Here is a 20,020-nt window from a genome sequence, read left to right on the forward strand (position 1 = left end):
GTGCGGGGCCGGACGAGCGCTGCGCCTGCGCTGTTGTGCTTAGCGGGGCGCGCTCTAGTGGGAAAGTTGTGTAAGCGCTGACTACGCGGAACTATGTACACAACACAATAAAGAAAAATATGTCCCATTATACAGGGTGAATCATCTGACACTTGCACCGCAAATAATGCGGAAATTCAAAGTGATTCTGATGGGCGGTTTCCACAGAATGGATTGGTAGCTCGGTGCTGGTACTGTTAACCAATCGACAGATTGTAATAATACTTAAAATGTGTATTTTTCGTGCAAACAGACACTTTTCAAATGAGAAAATGCGTGTTGACATTAACAAACTAAAAGTAGAGCAAATTAGAACCTCAGTGATGTTTGTTGGAGGATTGTAGTTTGAGTTGTTTATGAGATATCGTATTTTGAAAAGTTTCCACACAGAGTGTAAGTAGGCTGTTTAAGTTTTTGTATTGATAACGCCACGTAGCGCTCTGTATGAAAATCACCGGCTGTGCTGTGTGCAGTCCGTGGCTGGTTGGCATTGTTGTAATATTCGCTATTGTAGTGTTGGGCAGTTGGATGTGAACAGGTGCGTAGCGTTGTGCAGTTGGAGGTGAGCCGCCAGCAGTGGTGAATGTGGGGAGTGAGACGGCGGAGTTTTGAGAGCGGATGATCTGGACGTGTGTCCATCAGAGAGAGTAAATTTGTAAGACTGGATGTCATGAACTCATATATATACAAGGTGTTACAAAAAGGTACGGCCAAACTTTCAGGAAACATTCCTCACACACAAATAAAGAAAAGATATTATGTGGACATGTGTCCGGAAACGCTTAATTTCCATGTTAGAGCTCATTTTAGTTTCGTCAGTATGTACTGTACTTCCTCGATTCACCGCCATGATTTCATACGGGATACTCTACCTGTGCTGCTAGAACATGTGCCTTTACAAGTACGACACAACATGTGGTTTATGCACGATGGAGCTCCTGCACATTTCAGTCGAAGTGCTCGTATGCTTCTCAACAACAGATTCGGTGACTGATGGATTGGTAGAGGCGGACCAATTCCATGGCCTCCACGCTCTCCTGACCTCTACCGTCTTGACTTTCATTTATGGGGGCATTTGAAAGCTCTTGTCTACACAACCCCAGTACCAAATGTAGAGACTCTTCGTGCTCGTATTGTGGGCAGCTGTGATAAAATCCGCCATTCTCCAGGGCTGCATCAGCGCATCAGGGATTCCATGCGACGGAGGGTGGAGGCATGTATCCTCGCTAAAGGAAGACATTTTGAACATTTCCTGTGACAAAGTGTTTGAAGTCACGCTGGTACGTTCTGTTGCTGTGTGTTTCCATTCCATGATTAATGTGATTTGAAGAGAAGTAATAAAATGAACTCTAACATGGAAAGTAAGCGTTTCCGGACACATGTCCACATAACATATTTTCTTTCTTTGTGTGTGAGGAATGTTTCCTGAAAGTTTGGCCTTACCTTTTTGTAACACCCTATATATATATATATATATATATATATATATATATATATATATATATATATATATAGTGTCCCTGCTATCTTGTCCACCCAAAATATCTCTGGAACAATAACAGCTATTGGAAAACGACTTTCACCGGTATCAATGTAGGGCTGGGGCCGATGAATGTACATATTTGGAAACATTCTAAAACGAAAGCATATGTGTTTTTTAACAGACCTCCTATATTTTTTCTTCAGCAATCCATAGCATGACAAAGCACATACACAATGGCGTTGATTGCATCGCAATATTCCCATTACATTCCGAGATATTGAGACGCGATTTTGACGCTTGAAACACACGACATGCGCTGCTAGCGCACGTCCTCACGCTCAGGCGTGAACCCCATGCTGCCCGTAATCGCGATGTGATTGATTTGTGCAATCACACCTCCATACTTATCAAGAGGTCCGAAACGAATAATACGGTCTGCTGCGATTACGGGCAGCATGGGGTTCACCCCTGAGCCTCAGGACGTGCGCTAACAGCACATGTCGGGTGTATCATGCGTCAACTTCGCGTATTAATATCTCGGGGTGTAATGGGAATATTGCGATCCAATCAACGCCATTGTGTATGTGCTTTGTCATGCTATGGATTTCTGAAGAAAAAATATAGGAGGTCCATTTAAAAAAACGTAAGTTTGAGTTAAAAAACACATATGCTAATGGCTTTTGAACACTATTAAGGGCCGGCCGCGGTGGTCTAGCGGTTCTAGGCGCGCAGTCCGGAACCGCGCGACTGCTACGGTCGCAGGTTCGAATCCTGCCTCGGGCAGGGGTGTGCGTGATGTCCTTAGGTTAGTTAGGTTTAAGTAGTTCTAAGTTCTAGGGGACTGATGACCACAGATGTTTAGTCCCATAGTGCTCAGAGCCATTTGAACCATTTGAACACTATTAATGTAAACACATTGTTTGTTCTCTATCAAAATCTTTCATTTGTTAACTATGCCTATCAGTAGTTAGTGCCTTCAGTAGTTAGAATCTTTTATTTAGCTGGCAGCAGTGGCGCTCGCTGCGTTGCATTAGTACGAGTAACGAAGATTTTTGTGAGGTATGTGACTCATGAAATGTATAGGTTATTGTTAGTCAGGGCCATTCTTTTGTAGGGATTTTTGAAAGTCAGATTGCGTTACGGAAAAAATATTTTGTGTCAGTTTAGTGTTGATCAGAATAGGTAAAGAGCGAAATGTCTGAGTACGTTCAGCTCTGCTCAGCTGTTTGAAAATCAAATATTGTAAGAGGTTTATCAGCACAGTAATTCACTGATTTTTCTAAGGGGATGTTTCAAGAGATTTGGACAATGCCTGTAGTAGCACACACTAAAGAACAACGCAAGTGCTTACACTAGTTATGTGGATTCTGAGCAGTAATGACACATTTGACCATCGCAGGTTGTGTTCAGCGGCAATACACACTTCCAGTCTGATATGGAATGATTGTCCAACATTTGCTGATATTTCAACGAATATGTCTAACAAGGCTGCAGTAATACGTCATTGCATACCATCAGATGTAGCTGATATGTTCTTGTAGACAGCTTCTTTCAGCTTCCCACCACTGAAAAAAGTCGACAGGCGTCAGATTCAGGGAATGGGCCAGTCGAAGTACACGTCCTCTGCATCCAATCCAACGATTTGGAAACAATTCGTGAAGACGTGCTGAGGTGCACTATAGGGTGGACAGCTATCGTGTTGGTACTACAGGTTCCTCTTAATCTGCAGAGGAATGTCTTTTGTCACCTGTGGAAGATGGTCTGTTAGGAGGCTGTAATACTTGTGTGGGTTCAGCACTCTGCCTGTGGCAATAGGGCTATAAGCTGATGGTTTCACTATCCCACACCACATGTTTACACTCTATTGACGCAGACGTTCCACTGATGAAGCCAACGCAGACTGTCAACAAATCAAAGTAACTGCCAGTATGGTTGACGTCTGTTGGGATATTTAGTGCAAACACTATACAAGAATCAATTGCATTCTTCCTACACTCTTCATACACCATGGGGATGTCGCATTTTATATATTGGTAAATCCTGTTGTCTGCTCACAGCCTACTGCTTGGACTGTCACTGACTAACTGTCTAGCAAGCCGCAATGCACTCAAGGAACACACAAACAAAATTTAAGCAAACATAACAACTTTGTTACTGGCAAAGACACAGGTTGAACAGTACAAAAAGTGTCCATGTGAGTCATGGACTGTGCGGCTGGTCCTGGCGGAGCTTCGAATCCTCCCTCGGGCATGGGTGTGTGTTTGTCCTTAGGATAATTTAAGTTAAGTTGTGTGTAAGCTTAGGGACTGATGACCTTAGCAGTTAAGTCCCATAACATTTCACACACATTTGAACATTTTTTTGTCCATGTGAACTTTTTCAAAATACGACATCTCGTAAACGACTCTTATTAGAATCCTGCCAAAATAACACTGCACTCCGTCTTCAGGCCGGAAGTGGCCCATCGGGACCATCCGACCGCCGTGTCATCCTCAGCTGAGGATGCGGATAGGAGGGGCGTGTGGTCAGCACACCGCTCTCCCGGTCGTAGCGATGGTTTTCTTTGACCGGAGCCGCCACTATTTGGTCGAGTAGCTGCTCAATTTGCATCACGAGGCTGAGCGCACGCCGAAAAATGGCAACAGCGCATGGCGGCCCAGATGGTCACCCATCCAAATGCCGGCTACGCCCGACAGCGCTTAGCTTAGGAGATCTGACGAGAACCGTTGTATCCACTGCGGCAAGGCCGTTGCCTAAATAACTCTGACATTCTAATTTACCCTACTTTTATTTGCTATGTCAATAGCCATTGCTCCTTAAATGAAACAACAAGTTTACTGTTACCAGTAAACGGTGATTGGTAACAGTAAACTTGTTGTTTCATTTAATGTCAGTAACAGTCACGGTAAAGCCTAACAAAAAATGTTCGCATTTAAAGCCATTGTTCCATTTAAAAATTGTATGATCGCACAAAAAATACATTTTCTAAGTATTATTACAGTCTATTGATTGGCGAACAACATGAGCTTCTGACTACCAATCCATTCTGTAAAAACCGCACATCAGTAGCACTTTCCATTTCCGCGATATTTTCGGTGCAAGATTTAGGTGTCTCACCCTGTGTATCATATACGCCCTTTACTTGGTTTTGAATACAACTCCATACACATGGTCACCATCACGTTCTGTACATTCCTCCCGGTGGCAAAGAAAAGCGTTCATCACCCGATTCAGCACATTCATGGGATCCCCTCCACCGTTCTACATATCGTTACGTGAGTTCAACTACGGTATGAGGAGATATAACAAACATTTCACTCTTCAAGTATCCCAAAAAGAGGAAGTCAAGGGCAGTCAAATAGGGTTACCGTCGTGGTTAATCAATGTCTCCCTACCTGGGAACCAATCGACCAGGAAAATGCTCCAAGACAATTCGTGGATTAACAGGCACCATAATCTACATCCCCATCTCGTGGAACCATTACGTCGTCTTCCAAATTTGGGAGAAGGTAACAATTTAAAATTTGGACATAACGATCGCTGGTAACCATTACTGCATGACCATGATTATCCTCAAAAATATTTGGACTGTGGATGTCAAACATAGCCACGCAGCACCACACAGTCACATGTTCACAGTGCAGGGATTTATCGTGCAACTGACGAGGATTAACTTGGCTATGAGGCACCCAGTACCTCTAATTCTGTCAATTTACACCACTTTCTGGATGAAAATGGCCTTTATCCGACATCAGTATCCTCTTTCGCTTCTGCTAAAAGTTGTACGAAGCGCAAGGCTAAGCTTCGTCTGTATCTTGTTCATTTAATTTCTATACGACCTACAATTTTTATGGACGGCAGTGTAGGTAGTTACGGACGGTGCACCGCTGGGAACGATCTGACATTGTTAGCGCCAAGACACGTGTTGCAGTAGAACGGTGAGAATTTCTAATGAATGAGTGACGCATCTCCTCTACTCGCTCCACGATCTGTTGTGTCCATTGCCGCTCTGCGCTTTTCTTCTTCGCACAAGATGCAGAAGTCCTGAAATCATCGTCCGATGATCCAGGCTCTCACCATTTCGTTTGAACTAGAAATGGCGGTGAAAGAGTGGCTGAACCGTGATGGGAGACTCATTGTTTTTGAAAGACGCCGCGACGACACATGCTCCGTACTCCAAACTCTACAGAGCCCTAATTACAAATGGCTGTCTTTCCTCAATGCAGCGCACGCATTCTTATTTCGGGCAGGAAGAACAGCGACGCCATATTACGTGACTCAAATGCTACTGTCCACGCTGCTGGACCCTGCATTATCAGTGACGTAAAAGTACAGGGTGTTTCTGAAAGGACTTTACAACTTTAAAAATTCATATAAGTTTACTGAAAGAAGATACAGAGCTGGGTTTACTGTTATGTTGTAGGGAAACACAACAAGTTTTTTTGCCTTACACTAAAGACGTTGTATGTGGCTTCCTTTGGTTATCATGCACACATCCCATCCGAAGTCAATTTCTTCCCAAACTCGCTGTAGTATTGCAGGTGTAACTTGCTCAGTGGCGGCGTAAATTCTTGCTCTAACAAGGAGACGGCACGACCGTGGAGTCGGGAATTTGTCCGAAATTTTGTGTGGTTAAAACACCTCAAGTGGTTAAAATATTACGACTCACTACTCGAAAAATCCCGGTAAAAATCAATCCAAAGTTTCTTAGGTGCCTTATGAGTATAAAATGTTAGTTCATTGCTGACCGACCGTCTGGCCTACATGGTTAGCCCTTGGACCCTTACCCCAGAGGTCTTGGGTTCGATTCCTCCCACGGCACTTTTTTTATCCTTCTGTTGCTTGTAAAATTGCAGCGCATTGTAACAGAAGAATCGTGAAATTAATTCCCGAGAAGATTCTATAAAAATTCATTCTATAATTCACTTTCAATTATCGTCACCAATAGTCCGAGACATGATTCAATATGCCTGGTTTGCCACAAAATTATCAGAAACACAAAACATTTTCGTATATGTTAATGGGGCATGTTTTTGTACAGATTTATTGCAATCGCCCTGTGATTGAAAAATATCCGCCTTTATATGTTGCGCAAGATGTCGCAAAAATTATTGCTTTGTTTGTTTTTACGATAATTACCACTGTGGTTCTTGTTTATAATTATTATATGTATAAACACTAAATGTTTCCCAATCGACTTTGTTATTCTGATTAAAAACCAAATGTTTCCCCTCATATAATTTACAATTAAAAGTGGAAAACCCACTGCCATGAACTGTGTTGTTGGACAAAAAGAAAATAATTTTTATTCAGTAATGTAACTAATTTGTTAAAGATAATGTAGGTTTGCAAAACGTACTGAATAATTGGTGGAATAACAAAAGAAAATGAAAGAGATGAAAATAAGTGCCAGAGGTGGAATCGAAGCCGAGACCTTTGGCGTAAGACTCCAAGGCCTATAACATCTACGCCAGACGGCGGCTCGGCAGTGGACTAACATTTTATACTCATAAAACACCTAAGAAAGCTTGGATCGATTTTCCCCTGGATTTTCCGGGTAGTGCGTCCTAATATTTTAACCACGTGAGGTGTTATAGGTCGTCTTTCACCACACAAAATTTCGGACTAATCCCCGACCCCACCTTCGTGCCGTCTCCTTGTAAGTTCAGGTAGAGATGCCGGCACAGGACGTACAAACACGATATCCTTGATGAATACCCATAAAAAAAATCGAGTGATGTCAGGTCTGGGGAACGTGAGAGCCATGCAATTGGCGTATCACAGCCAATCCATTGACCCGGAAATCGGTCACTGAGAAAATCCCGGACGTCAATCAGGTAGTGGGGTAGCGCACCATCTGCATGAAATAAATATTTCGTTATAGGTCATCCTCGCCTGTTGTCGCCGACTTCGATTCTCCAAACCAAAACACACAGCTAGTAAACTCTGGTCCAGTGAAGGCAGCCTTCTTTTAACGAAACTGCCGCTAGCGCTCCTTACGGTGCGATTCGGCACTAGCGAACTACGCGAGACAAAACTTGATGTATTTCCCTACAATCTGACACTACAATCACCTCTGTAGGTACTATGAATTAATTTACATGAATTTTCAAAGTTGCAAGGCCCTTTTTGAGAGACCCTGGAACTTTGGGAGTACTCCAAGAGATAGTTAGTGCCTTTTTACAAGTTCCTTTTCGTTTACAACAAAAGTCCGCAGAGTTCGCGCATACTGCATACAATCGGAAGATCCTCCCTGTCTCAGGAGATTTCCCCGCACGGTAGACATGTCTACATCCATGGGTGAAAGCGCATCCAATGATACGCAAATGTTGTCGAACACGCGAGAGTTTCTTTCCGCTTGAAGTTGTGCTCCATAGCGATTTTGATGTATGACCACAACAAAGCTGCTAAAATGTTTTATTGTTCTTCAGCGTCGGTTTAAGTTCAAGCGGGGCACACGACCTGTATCACCGATGGTCTGCAGAGTCCCTATTCAGCAACATGTTTTCATTTTTTTTTCAAATGTATTATTTCAATTCCATACGAAACTTGAACGTAATGACTAATAAAAATCCTATTTCACTGATTTAAGTATCAATAGCACCTCTATTTCTGAACCGTTACCTGAGCGTTATAATCAATATTAATCGAAAGTAAAACTACCCGTCTTAGTTGATTTCTTACTAGCTCCATTCAAACGCAAGGAGGACGCACAACTTAGCTTGTAAATAATAAGTCACTCCATCATAAAACTGAAATAAAAGTTTTGAATCCCTATGTGCTCTGGGCGAGTATAAACGGAAACCGGTGAATCATAAATGTTAACTTACTCTTCTCTCCACTACAGTGTGAGAGTACTGTAACAAACATTCCAGAACTTCACCGTCACTCGAATTACCAGAAAACAAAACTGACACTTGCCTGCTGCTGCTTCTGGCACTGGCTTGTGCAAAGTGTCTCCAAATTCTGTTATGAAATATTATGGGTCACAGTAAAAAGCAAATTTCATTGTATTGTACAGTGTCATTCAAAAAGGAAGGATAGGTTTGAATTGTTTATTACAGACAAAAGACTCGTACACCTACTTAATATCGTATAGGGCCCCCGCGAGCACGCAGAAGTGCCGCAACACGACGTGACATGGACTCGACTAACGGGAACTGACATCATGAATGCTGCAGGATTGCCCAGAAATCCTTAAGATTACGAGGGGCCGGATATCTCTTCTGAACGGCAAAGCATCCCAGATGTGCCCAATAATTTCATCCCTGGGGAGTTTGGTGGCCAGCGGAAGTGTTTAAACTCACAAGAGTGTCTATCAGTCATCAAGGATACAGGACTGGGCCTTAGGCTCCGAAAGCCCCTATCGATTATGTTTTATTGAATGGTTCGCACGCTGACACTTGTTGATGGCCCAGCATTGAAACAGCAACAATTTGCGGAAGGGTTGCACTTATGTTACGTTTAACGATGCTCTTCAGTCGTCGTTGGTCCCGTTCTTGATCTTTTTCCGGCCACGATGAAGTCGGAGAGGTGATATTTTACCGGATTCCTCGTGAAATGGACTCACTTCATCACTACCTCGGAGGTGCTGTGTCCCTTCGCTCGTGCCCCCACTATAACACCACGTTCAAACTCACTCAAATGTTGAGAACCTGCCATTGTAGCAGCGGTAACCGGTGTAACAACTGCGCGAGACATTTGTTGTCGTATTTAGTCGTTGCCGACCGCAGTGCCATATTCTGCCTGTTGACATATCTCTGTATTTGAATACGCATGCCTATACCAGTTTCTTTACCGCTTCAGTGTATAAAAGATAGGAAGACGTTGCGAATGGTACTGGGTAGAAGAAGATTCAAAGCTTTGACACAGCCGCACTGACTATTTGTATCAACATTGCGGATAGACTACGTTTTGTGATTTGGAATTTGCGCGAAGTCAATCCATTGTTCACGTGCAACGTGCATTCCGCTATCAATTCAGCAAGAAGCCACCTTTGCACACGCAGATTTATGACTGGTACAAAAAAAGTCTTGGAAGTTGGATGCATATGGAAAGGGAACACCACTGGTCGGCCTCGTACTTTTGATGAAAATGTCGAGCGTAGCACGTCAGAGAGGTAGGGTAGACGTCAGATGACTTCAGCCACCTATCACCATTACTACCCTGTTGCATACCTACAAAGCAAACACTTTTTCAAACGGCTGTAGCACGGAAACGATACGTTTCCGGAAATGGTTTCCTATTCAAAATATTAAGTACTCACTCCCCTCTATAAGTCCTAAAAGTTTGTAACGGGAATTTACGAACACCCTGTCTACTTTCCTTACCACGTCACACGCCCGCAGTGTCACTAGGTGGTTTTCAGTCTGCCGGTGGACATTGGTCATAATACAGGGTGAAACTTTCGCTAGTCGAGAGGGCCAGCATGAAAAACTAGTGCTTATAAGACAATGAAAATTTGTGGAAACATTTGTAAGGACATGCGGAAGAGAAGCACATTTTAATTTCCATACGAGAGGTAACTTCCCTTCCATCTCCAAGTTCCATGTTACATGCGTCGCTCATTGTGACGGCTATCCGCACCCACGACAGCCTGGAGCAGAGATACCCGAGACAAGCTCCTCAAAGTTGCAAGTAAAAAAAGGGGCTACTCTGAGAAACCACAGATTAAAACGGATATAAATTTCTCGAACGCACAGTCAGAGCCAGAGCCATTACCAGGTCGGGAACTTAATTGAAAATGCAATGCCGCGAGAGTTAGCCGCACGGTCTAGGGCGCCTTGCACGGTTCGCGCGGCTCCACCCCCTCCCCCCCCCCCTCCTTCGTACGTGCATGGATGTGTGTATTGTCCTTAGCGTAAGTTAGTTTAAGTTAGATTAAGTAGTGTGTAAGCCTAGGGACCGATGACCTCAGCAGTTTGGCCCCAGGGGAAATTACAACAAATTTCTAACAAAAAAGAAAAAAATGCAATAGAGGAGGAGGAGGAAAATAGTCCTCAGCGATCATGTGCTGAAATTCTCCAGTGCTAAGCCGCCATTCTTTGATGGACGAGGATGTGTAACGAATTACTCCTATATCGTGAGTTTCCCTGATGTTGATGATTAGGCGTTAGAGCTGTCATTTGTGCACATCGAGTTTCCTTCAACTTGTGTAGTTTCTAGGCAACTGATAAACATTTTTCTATTACGGCATGTACTTTGTCCACAAATTAAGTGCTACAACCAAGTGACATTCTTCTAAAGTTTCCCAGTTAGATGCAACAGGTCTGACGTATCACTTCGTACCACCTCAATAGAATGACTTCGAGCAGAGGAAGTGAGAAATGACGAACAACAACTTTTTACAAAAGCAGTAATGAAAATGATCGTTGGTTAAAACACCGCAGTCGTTTCTGAGCATGATGGTATTGTACTTTCAGTGACTTGGCTCACACGACCTGTTGTAGGTGAAGTTGCGCCTTAACGCGATATTCAAACCACGATGTAGCTTGTAATCTTTCGCATAAATACATCATCGCTACAGGCGAAAGCAGTGTCCAGTGTCACGAGAAAAAAAGAAAAAAAAAACAGTACAGGGTGACAATTATTGAACTACACTCCTGGAAATGGCAAAAAGAACACATTGACACCGGTATGTCAGACCCACCATACTTGCTCCGGACACTGCGAGAGGGCTGTACAAGCAATGATCACACGCACGGCACAGCGGACACACCACGAACCGCAGTGTTGGCCGTCGAATGGCGCTAGCTGCGCAGCATTTGTGCACCGCCGCCGTCAGTGTCAGCCAGTTTGCCGTGGCATACGGAGCTCCATCGCAGTCTTTAACACTGGTAGCATGCCGCGACAGTGTGGACGTGAACCGTATGTGCAGTTGACGGACTTTGAGCGAGGGCGTATAGTGGGCATGCGGGAGGCCGGGTGGACGTACCGCCGAATTGCTCAACACGTGCGGCGTGAGGTCTCCACAGTACATCGATGTTGTCGCCAGTGGTCGGCGGAAGGTGCACGTGCCCGTCGACCTGAGACCGGACCGCAGCGACGCACGGATGCACGCCAAGACCGTAGGATCCTACGCAGTGCCGTAGGGGACCGCACCGCCACTTCCAAGCAAATTAGGGACACTGTTGCTCCTGGGGTATCGGCGAGGACCATTCGCAACCGTCTCCATGAAGCTGGGCTACGGTCCCGCACACCGTTAGGCCGTCTTCCGCTCACGCCCCAACATCGTGCAGACCGCCTCCAGTGGTATCGCGACAGGCGTGAATGGAGGGACGAATGGAGACGTGTCGTCTTCAGCGATGAGACTCGCTTCTGCCTTGGTGCCAATGATGGTCGTATGCGTGTTTGGCGCCGTGCAGGTGAGCGCCACAATCAGGACTGCATACGACCGAGGCACACAGGGCCAACACCCGGCATCATGGTGTGGGGAGCGATCTCCTACACTGGCCGTACACCTCTGGTGATTGTCAAGGGGACACTGAATAGTGCACGGTACTTCCAAACCGTCATCGAACCCATCGTTCTACCATTCCTAGACCGGCAAGGGAACTTGCTGTTCCAACAGGACAATGCACGTCCGCATGTATCCCGTGCCACCCAACGTGCTCTAGAAGGTGTAAGTCAACTACCCTGGCCAGCAAGATCTCCGGATCTGTCCCCCATTGAGCATGTTTGGGACTGGATGAAGCGTCGTCTCACAGGGTCTGCACGTCCAGCACGAACGCTGGTCCAACTGAGGCGCCAGGTGGAAATGGCATGGCAAGCCGTTCCACAGGACTACATCCAGCATCTCTACGATCGTCTCCATGGGAGAATAGCAGCCTGCATTGCTGCGAAAGGTGGATATACACTGTACTAGTGCCGACATTGTGCATGCTCTGTTGCCTGTGTCTATGTGCCTGTGGTTCTGTCAGTGTGATCATGTGATGTATCTGACCCCAGGAATGTGTCAATAAAGTTTCCCCTTCCTGGGACGATGAATTCACGGTGTTCTTATTTCAATTTCCAGGAGTGTATTTGAAAAAAAAACGTAAATTAGTTACAAACTGCAGCTTGCACACTCTTTATTCAATATGTAAATATCACTACAGATATATAGATTTAGGCTATGGCATGTTCAAAATGCCTGCATCATTGGCGATGATGTGGCGCAAAGGAATAGCGAAATTCTGCATGACCGGCTGTAGTGTCGGAACATCAGTGCTGTCGATGGCTTCCTGAATGACTGTTTTCAGCTTAGCAATAGTTTGGGATTGTTGCTGCACACCTTGTCGTTAACATAGCCCCAACAAAAAAACAGTCGCAAGTGTTCAGATCCGGAAATATGGCGGCCAATCGAGGCGCACGCCAGTGGTCTCTGTGTTCCCTAGAGCCAGAATACGGTCCCCAAAGTGCTCCTCTAGGACATCTAACACTCTCCTGCTTCGATGGGGTCGAGCTCTGTCTTGCATGAACCGCATCTTATCGAAATCAGATTCACTTTGGATAATGGGGATCATCTTCTAACACCTACACATACCGTTCGGTAGTCGCTGTGCCATCAAGGAGTATCGCACTGACTTTTCCGTGAGTGGATATTGCACAGCACGCAGTCATCCGTTGAGGGTGAAGAGACTTCTCGATCGCGAAATGTGGATTCTGTCTCCATAATGCGCCAATTTTGCTTATTGACGAACCCAACCAAATGAAAGTGCGCATCGTCGCTAAACCAAACCATACAGCGCATACTAATTCCCATCATGCCCGTGGCCAATTGTGCAGTTTGAACGTCCTAACGCAAACCGTTCAGAAGTTATGAAAATTTTATTTCTTATAGTTCAATAGTTGTCACCCTGTGCAAACTTAGTATGCATGTAAGACAATTCATCCATTTCGGGAATCGAGCATACTGACTATTTTTGCGTGTTATCGACACTGATACTGGCACCATATCAGTCCCAGGGATTCCAAAACTTTCCTGCTTGTAAGCAGGAGATCTCGGCTTCGAGTCCCGGTCGGGGCACACATTTTCAACTGTCCCAGCTGACTTATATCAACGCCTGTATGCAGCTAGGGGTATTCATTTCATTGTACTTTCGAGAATGTTATTTCAAGTTTGAAGTCGGATAACAAATGAAAAATGAAATTATTTTATGTGTGATAAAATAAGAAAGTAACAATTTCGGATTTTAACCTTTATTTTTGCAGTAAAATCTTTATTCTTGCGCAACTTCATGTTTCTAGGTCAACGGAAAGTACCCTATAGGTTTCGATAAGTGAGATTTTTAGTCTCAAAATATGTGACATAAATGGCCGTATCGTTTGACTGAATTGACTTAGAAGCTTAAAATTTTTATACCGCTAAGGGATCATGGACCTTAATGTGTGCCATAAATTTGTACCTTATACGTCCACTCGTTCATGACAAAAACGGTTCTTAACAATCGGAAGACAGACAGACAGACAATAAAGCGATCCAGAAGGGACCCGTTTTTGAAGATGGGGCTTGGAATCCCAAAAGAGAATCGCACCGTGTTTTACGCTGAGACAACTAGAGTTATGGTCTTCGTCTTAGCAACAAAACCACTGATTTACACCTTTAGAAATCTACATTTTATTGTTACTTTGGTGCATGCTTTGGTGTATGAGCTGTTAATGACGAAATACAAGTTTCTGGACTACCGTGTCTGTCATACTATAATGTCTTGACTGTGAGTTAATGATATTGTTTGATGTTATAAAGTGCTTGTATGACGTTAATACTTGGCGTGTTCGCTTTTGCAGTGCGTGTCTTCTTGTATAGAGCATGCGAAACAGTTTCCAGATTGTACATGCTTTCAGTTAAATTAATGTGAGACATATGAATTTATGGTCTAATTGTTGCCCACAGAACCACTAATTTACACGTTTAGAAATGCACATTTTATTGTTTACTGTGATACATGAACTGTTAATTGCGTCGTACAAGTTTCTGCAGTGTCGTGTTCGTTACAGTGTAATGTCTTTACTGTCAAGTCATAATAGACAGGGCGTTCAAAAATTAAATGCCCAAATTGGCAGGTACGATGACGGAGGAAACAACAAACACATTTCGTTAAGTAAACAACAGTCGGAAATGCATACTTAGTACTGAGTATCCAATAGGTCACTGGGTGTGATTAAGAATAAAATAAGGTTACAGTTTTAAACTTTTCTGTGAGACACCAACCATAGAAGGATATAATGTGTATAAAACATCCAAACTGTTGCAGCAAAATTTTGCTTTTGCCCGGTTTTGGCACCAAGTATGGTGCCTCGCACTAAGCGCTACGGGCTATTTGCTGACTCAATAAGAGTCGTCATGACTTCACAACACTAAGTGCCTTAAATCAGTTTTGGTGTAACAATATTTGAGGAAGTTATTTTTTCTTTTGCTTTCTTCAGCACGGGCGTATTTTTGCTTGCTTAGTGCTCAATATATATATATATATATATATATTTCCGGCACCTGGTTGCTTAACGAAATACATTTAATTTGGCTCTGTCGTGATATCTGTCAGTCTGGGTACTGAACTTTTGAACATCCTGGAGTTTGCTAATGTACATTGTTTGTATGAAAATTCGTTAATGCTTTGTTTGTTCGCTTTTCCAGTGCCTGTCATCTCGTTTGGAGCATACAAAATAGTTTCCCGATTCTACATGCTTTCATTTTAGCACGTAAAATGTACTTCAGTCGACGGATTTGCTCAAGAATCTCACAGTGCATTCTAATGTCAATGCCTGTACTACATCATAATATTCAGCGGAGAACTTAGCGTTTAACAGTGGTAAATATTCGAGATAAACGAAAGAATTTTCTCACAAGGACTTCTGCACCACAATGTCTCCTCTCTTTCCTCGTCAGTGAAGACGTGTTGCATAAAATTTTGTATTAACGTAACTTGGGGATTATAAAATTGAATGAGGTAACAACCGTTAACTTGCTTTGGTTTTCTGTCCTAGACCTTCACTTTATTCCTTAATAATTTAAAATAAATATTTTTAAAGAGGTTATGTATTTCTTAAAGGTGAGCTTTTCAGTCTGATACGGAAGATACGACAGAGCACTGTGTAGATATGCGATGCCTGGTTACCTGTTCAGCTTTTTGTGTTCGCACAGAAAGGAATTCTTAGTGTGTCACGGAGGACAAAAGCTACTGTACAGCAGATGCAATGTTGTGTCCTGAGTACCACATGCACTCAGGAGAATTTCCAAATGGACCACAGATAGTGATAAAAATGGACAGAGGTTCTGCTTCGATAGTGAACAGATGTTGTGCTATTTCCTTTCTCTTTCTAACAGGGAGCACGAAGGAAAAATTAGATGTCTGGTTTAAACACAAGGATACCGCATTGTAAACGAAGATAATTTTCCCTTGAATAATGCCAACGCCTGAACTCACAGGGCTCATCTCTAACAATCAATTCTTTGCATGCAATGGCCAGCTACATCTTTCATACTAAATCCCATAAGACAAGTTGCTATTCGTAGTCCTCTTCTCCTAGCTTTTGCGGCGCTGAAACCAAATTTATAAAGCGAACGGTATTCACGTCTCGTAGATTTCATACGCACTATTACTGAGAACACCACGCATCCCAGCGCGTACTTATGCTTGGAGTAATTGCATTCTGTAGTAGTGTTATTTGTGCTGTACAAAACTGCCACAAATGTTTTTCTTTATTCTCATTTAAACACCTTTACATAAGGTGGGCTGGCAGCAGCATACTACGCTGCCCTTCAGCCACAAGTTTAACAATTGAAAAAACAATGGAGACACAGAACAGACAGAACAAAATTGTGGGGCAAAAACCAGTAGACACATAAACAAAGAACACGTAGCCGTTCACATGCGAAGACAGCGAAAGAAACTATTGGCTCTGCACATGGACACTGATGAATTAGACGGTACAGGTGAACGAAGGAGCGTGACGGCGAAAAACACTAAAGCACAAAAGATGGCACACACACGATAAACTGGTGGCGATGATTTCCGGCGTGCGAATGTCCACTGAGCGTGTGCGAGTCCGGGGACCTGCCAAGAGGGGAGGAAAGTGATTGGGGTGGGAGAGGGGAGAGCAGGGATGCCAATGGCAGGGTGGATGGTGGGAGGAATGAAGGGAGGAGGGGGTAGGGGAAGCCCGGGGATGAAAGGGGGGAGGAAGGGAGGATGGAGGGAAAGGAGAGAGAAGGGAGAGAGGGTGCCCTAAGGAAAAAACACAGGAAGTGGGAGGGGAGGATCAAAGTTGATAGGAGAGGTAGATGGAGGGGAGGAGGATATCTTCAGCGAGGGGGAGCTGGCGGAAGCCACCTTGGGAGAGGGTAAGGAGGGTGGAGAGATGGAGAGCAGGTGGGACATGGAAATACAGGTGCGGCAGCGGACGGGGGTGGGAGAGGATGTGAGAGACAAGCGGGTGAGGGGGATCTAGTTTAGGGGAGGTGTATAGGATTCATATCCGTTCGAGGAAGAGGAGGAGGTGGGGCAACGGAATAAGATTGTACAGGATCCGCATGGGGGAGGGGAGACAGATACGATAGGCGAGGCGGAGAGCATGGCGTTCAAGGATTTGAAGGGATTTGTAAAAGGTAGGAGAGGCGGAGATCCAGGCAGGATGGGCATAGCAGAGGATAGGGCAGATGAGGGATTTATAGGTGTGGAGGATGGTGGAGGGGTGCAGACCCCATGTACAGCCAGAAAGGAGCTTGAGGAGACGGAGCTGGGAGCATGCCTTGACTTGGATTGTCTGGAGATGGTGGGTCCAGGAGAGGCAACGGTCGAGGGTAACGCCAAGGTACTTAAGAGTGGGGGTGAGGGCGATAGGACGGCCATAGATGGAGATATAGAAATCGAGGAGGCGGAAGGAAGGGGTGGTATTGCCTACAATGATTGCCTGGGTTTTGGAAGGATTGACCTTAAGCAAACACTGGTTGCACCAAGTGGTGAACCAGTCAAGATGGGATTGGAGAAGGTGTTAGGAGCGCTGCAGGGTGGGGGCAAGGGCAAGGAAGGCGGTGTCATCAGGATACTGGAGATGGTGGATGGGGGGGGGGGTGAAGGCGCCGTATACAAAAGTTACAGAAGAGGGTAGAGGACGGAACCTTGGGGCACACCAGCGGAAGGGAAAAAGGTGTAGGAATCCGTGTTATGGATGATGACGTAGGGAGAACGTTAGGAAAGAAAGGAGCCTATCAGATGGACGTAGTTAATAGGAAGGGCGAAGATTTGTAGCTTGAAGAGGAGACCAGAATGCCACATGTGGTCATAGTCTCGTTCAAGGTCAAGGGAGGGGAAGATAGCGGAGCGATGGGAATTAAGCTGTTCGGAGAGAAGATGAGTGAGGTGAAGGAGAAGGTCATCGGAAGAGAAGGACGCCCTAAAGCCACACTGGGTAACGGGAGGGAGGCGGTGCTGGCGGAGATGCTGGTGGATGTGTCGGGTTAGGATGGATTCCAGGACCTTGCTGAAGACCGAGGTAAGGCTGATGGGATGGTAGGAGGAGACAGCAGATGGCGGTTTACTGGGTTTAAGGAACATCAGGATACGGGAGGTTTTCCACAGGTCGGGGTAGTAGCTGGTGGACAGGACTACATTATAGAGCCTGGCGAGAGTGGAGAGGAAAGAGGCAAGAGCTTCACTAAGGTGGCCTTAGATGACACTATCGTGACCAGCAGCAGTGTGGCGTTTCGGGCGGAGTGTAGCGATGAGATCCTTTGTAGTGATAGGGGCATTGAGTTCGGTGTGTGGAGTGTTGTCCAAGTACTGGAAACCAGGTGCAAGGGGAGGGACAGAGGTGTCAGTTCGATCGCGGACGTCCGGGAAGAGGGAGTAATCGAACTGGGGATCGTCGGGGATGGTAAAGACCTCGGAGAGGTAGGAGGCATTGTGATTGGCTTTACTAAGGTTGTCAGGGAAGGGTTGATTATCATGAAGGAGAGGATAGTAGGAGGGGGATGGTTTAGATCCAGTAAGGCGGCGGAAGGCTGACCATAACTTGGACGAGTTTATAGGAAGTGCAGCATTTAAACGGGTGCATGTCTGTCGCCAGTCCCGGCATTTCTTAGCTGCGAGCCAGTTTCGAATGTGTCGCTGGAGTTACCGGTGGCGTCGTAATGTGTTCGGGTCACACGTGTGGAGGAAACTGCCACAAACATTTTGTTTATTTCAAATATGTTCTACACTGTTGCATCTCCCAGGCGCAAAGAGTATTCTATGAGGTTTTGGGATCTCAGCCAGACGCCGATGACTTCTTGTCACGATATTACGGCTGACAGCCGTTCAGCCATCTTCAGGCAAGTGTTTAGCACTGGAGGTTGCTAATTCACGGCGCTAACTTTATACCAAAAATTGGTGCGGATACGCATGCACAAAGGCAGCCGCTACATGAGCGACCCCTGTCGACTTTCTCGCCCTCTTGGGATACTGTTCCATCTACGGCGCGAAAACGCATGCATAATGGTAATACCACGTGTGCGCTTTCTGCCGGAAAGCAGGCTCACCGAGTTAAAGTCAGAATTAATAGCGAGTAGTCATAAAACATTTCCTTTCTGTAGATATTAAGGAAATTGCCGGGTTCCAGGTTTTATTCAGTCGAAAGCCGCTATCTCGCCTAGTAAGATCTTCTGTCAAACGTATTTTCATCGATCCTTTAATGACTGAATCCCAGAAGGATCTCGTCGAGGCCAAGATTTCCGTAGCGTTATAATCCCTTGAATGTCCTGTGGAGAGACGATGTTCGCCTATAGTTGGCTTACTGGGCTGCGAAAGTTCAGTGTGGCTGGAGTCTACAGAAAATCGTGCCAGTGTGTCAAAGCCTACCAGACAACGCGCAATCGCGTGAACGGTGCGCGATTCTCGCCTTTCGCAGCCCAATGAGTCAGCCGTAAACTAGCATTGTCTTGCCACAGGACGTTCCATGGATTATTTCTGCCCCAGAAATCTTGGCTTCGACGAGATCGTTTCGGGATTAAGTTATTAAGGAATACCTTATTAATTACAACATCGGCTTTCGACTGGATAAGGCCTGGGAACCGGTAGATTTCTTTAACATCTACAAAAAGGAAACATTTTGCGGTTAGCGACAGTTAATTTTGGATCTGAATTTTGATCCCACAAGACCGCATTCCGACAGAGAGCACGGATGTGCGCTTCGTATTCGCCTGCTGGTCATAGATGGAACAGTATGCGGAGAGGGCGCGAAACTTGAGGGGGTAGCTCAAGTAGTGGCTACCTTTGCACATGGACCACCGCACCATTTTAGTTTTATTTTATTTTTTATTCTTTCAGAATAAAGCTTGCGACGTGAACAAGCAATCTCCAGTGCTGAGGACTCACCTGAAGATGGCTGAATGGTTGTCAACCTGAATATCGTAGCAAGGAATCGACATCAACCAGCTGCAATACCGAAACTTCAGGAACGTTTTAAAGTTCTTGACCATCGTATGGGACATGTTGGAGCAGGTTCCGCAACTGTAATACACTACTGGCCATTAAAATTGTT

The 20,020-nt window shown here is 45.0% G+C and overlaps 1 protein-coding gene across 1 annotated transcript in view; it reads left to right on the forward strand.

The window, feature by feature from the left end:
* The window catches only part of LOC126336958 (uncharacterized), a 119,422-nt gene that overhangs the window by 75,450 nt on the left and 23,952 nt on the right, over window positions 1-20,020 (forward strand). The gene's annotated exons all lie outside the window — the stretch shown is intronic.

This window comes from Schistocerca gregaria, chromosome 2 (assembly GCF_023897955.1).
Source record: "Schistocerca gregaria isolate iqSchGreg1 chromosome 2, iqSchGreg1.2, whole genome shotgun sequence".
NCBI lineage: Eukaryota > Metazoa > Arthropoda > Insecta > Orthoptera > Acrididae > Schistocerca > Schistocerca gregaria.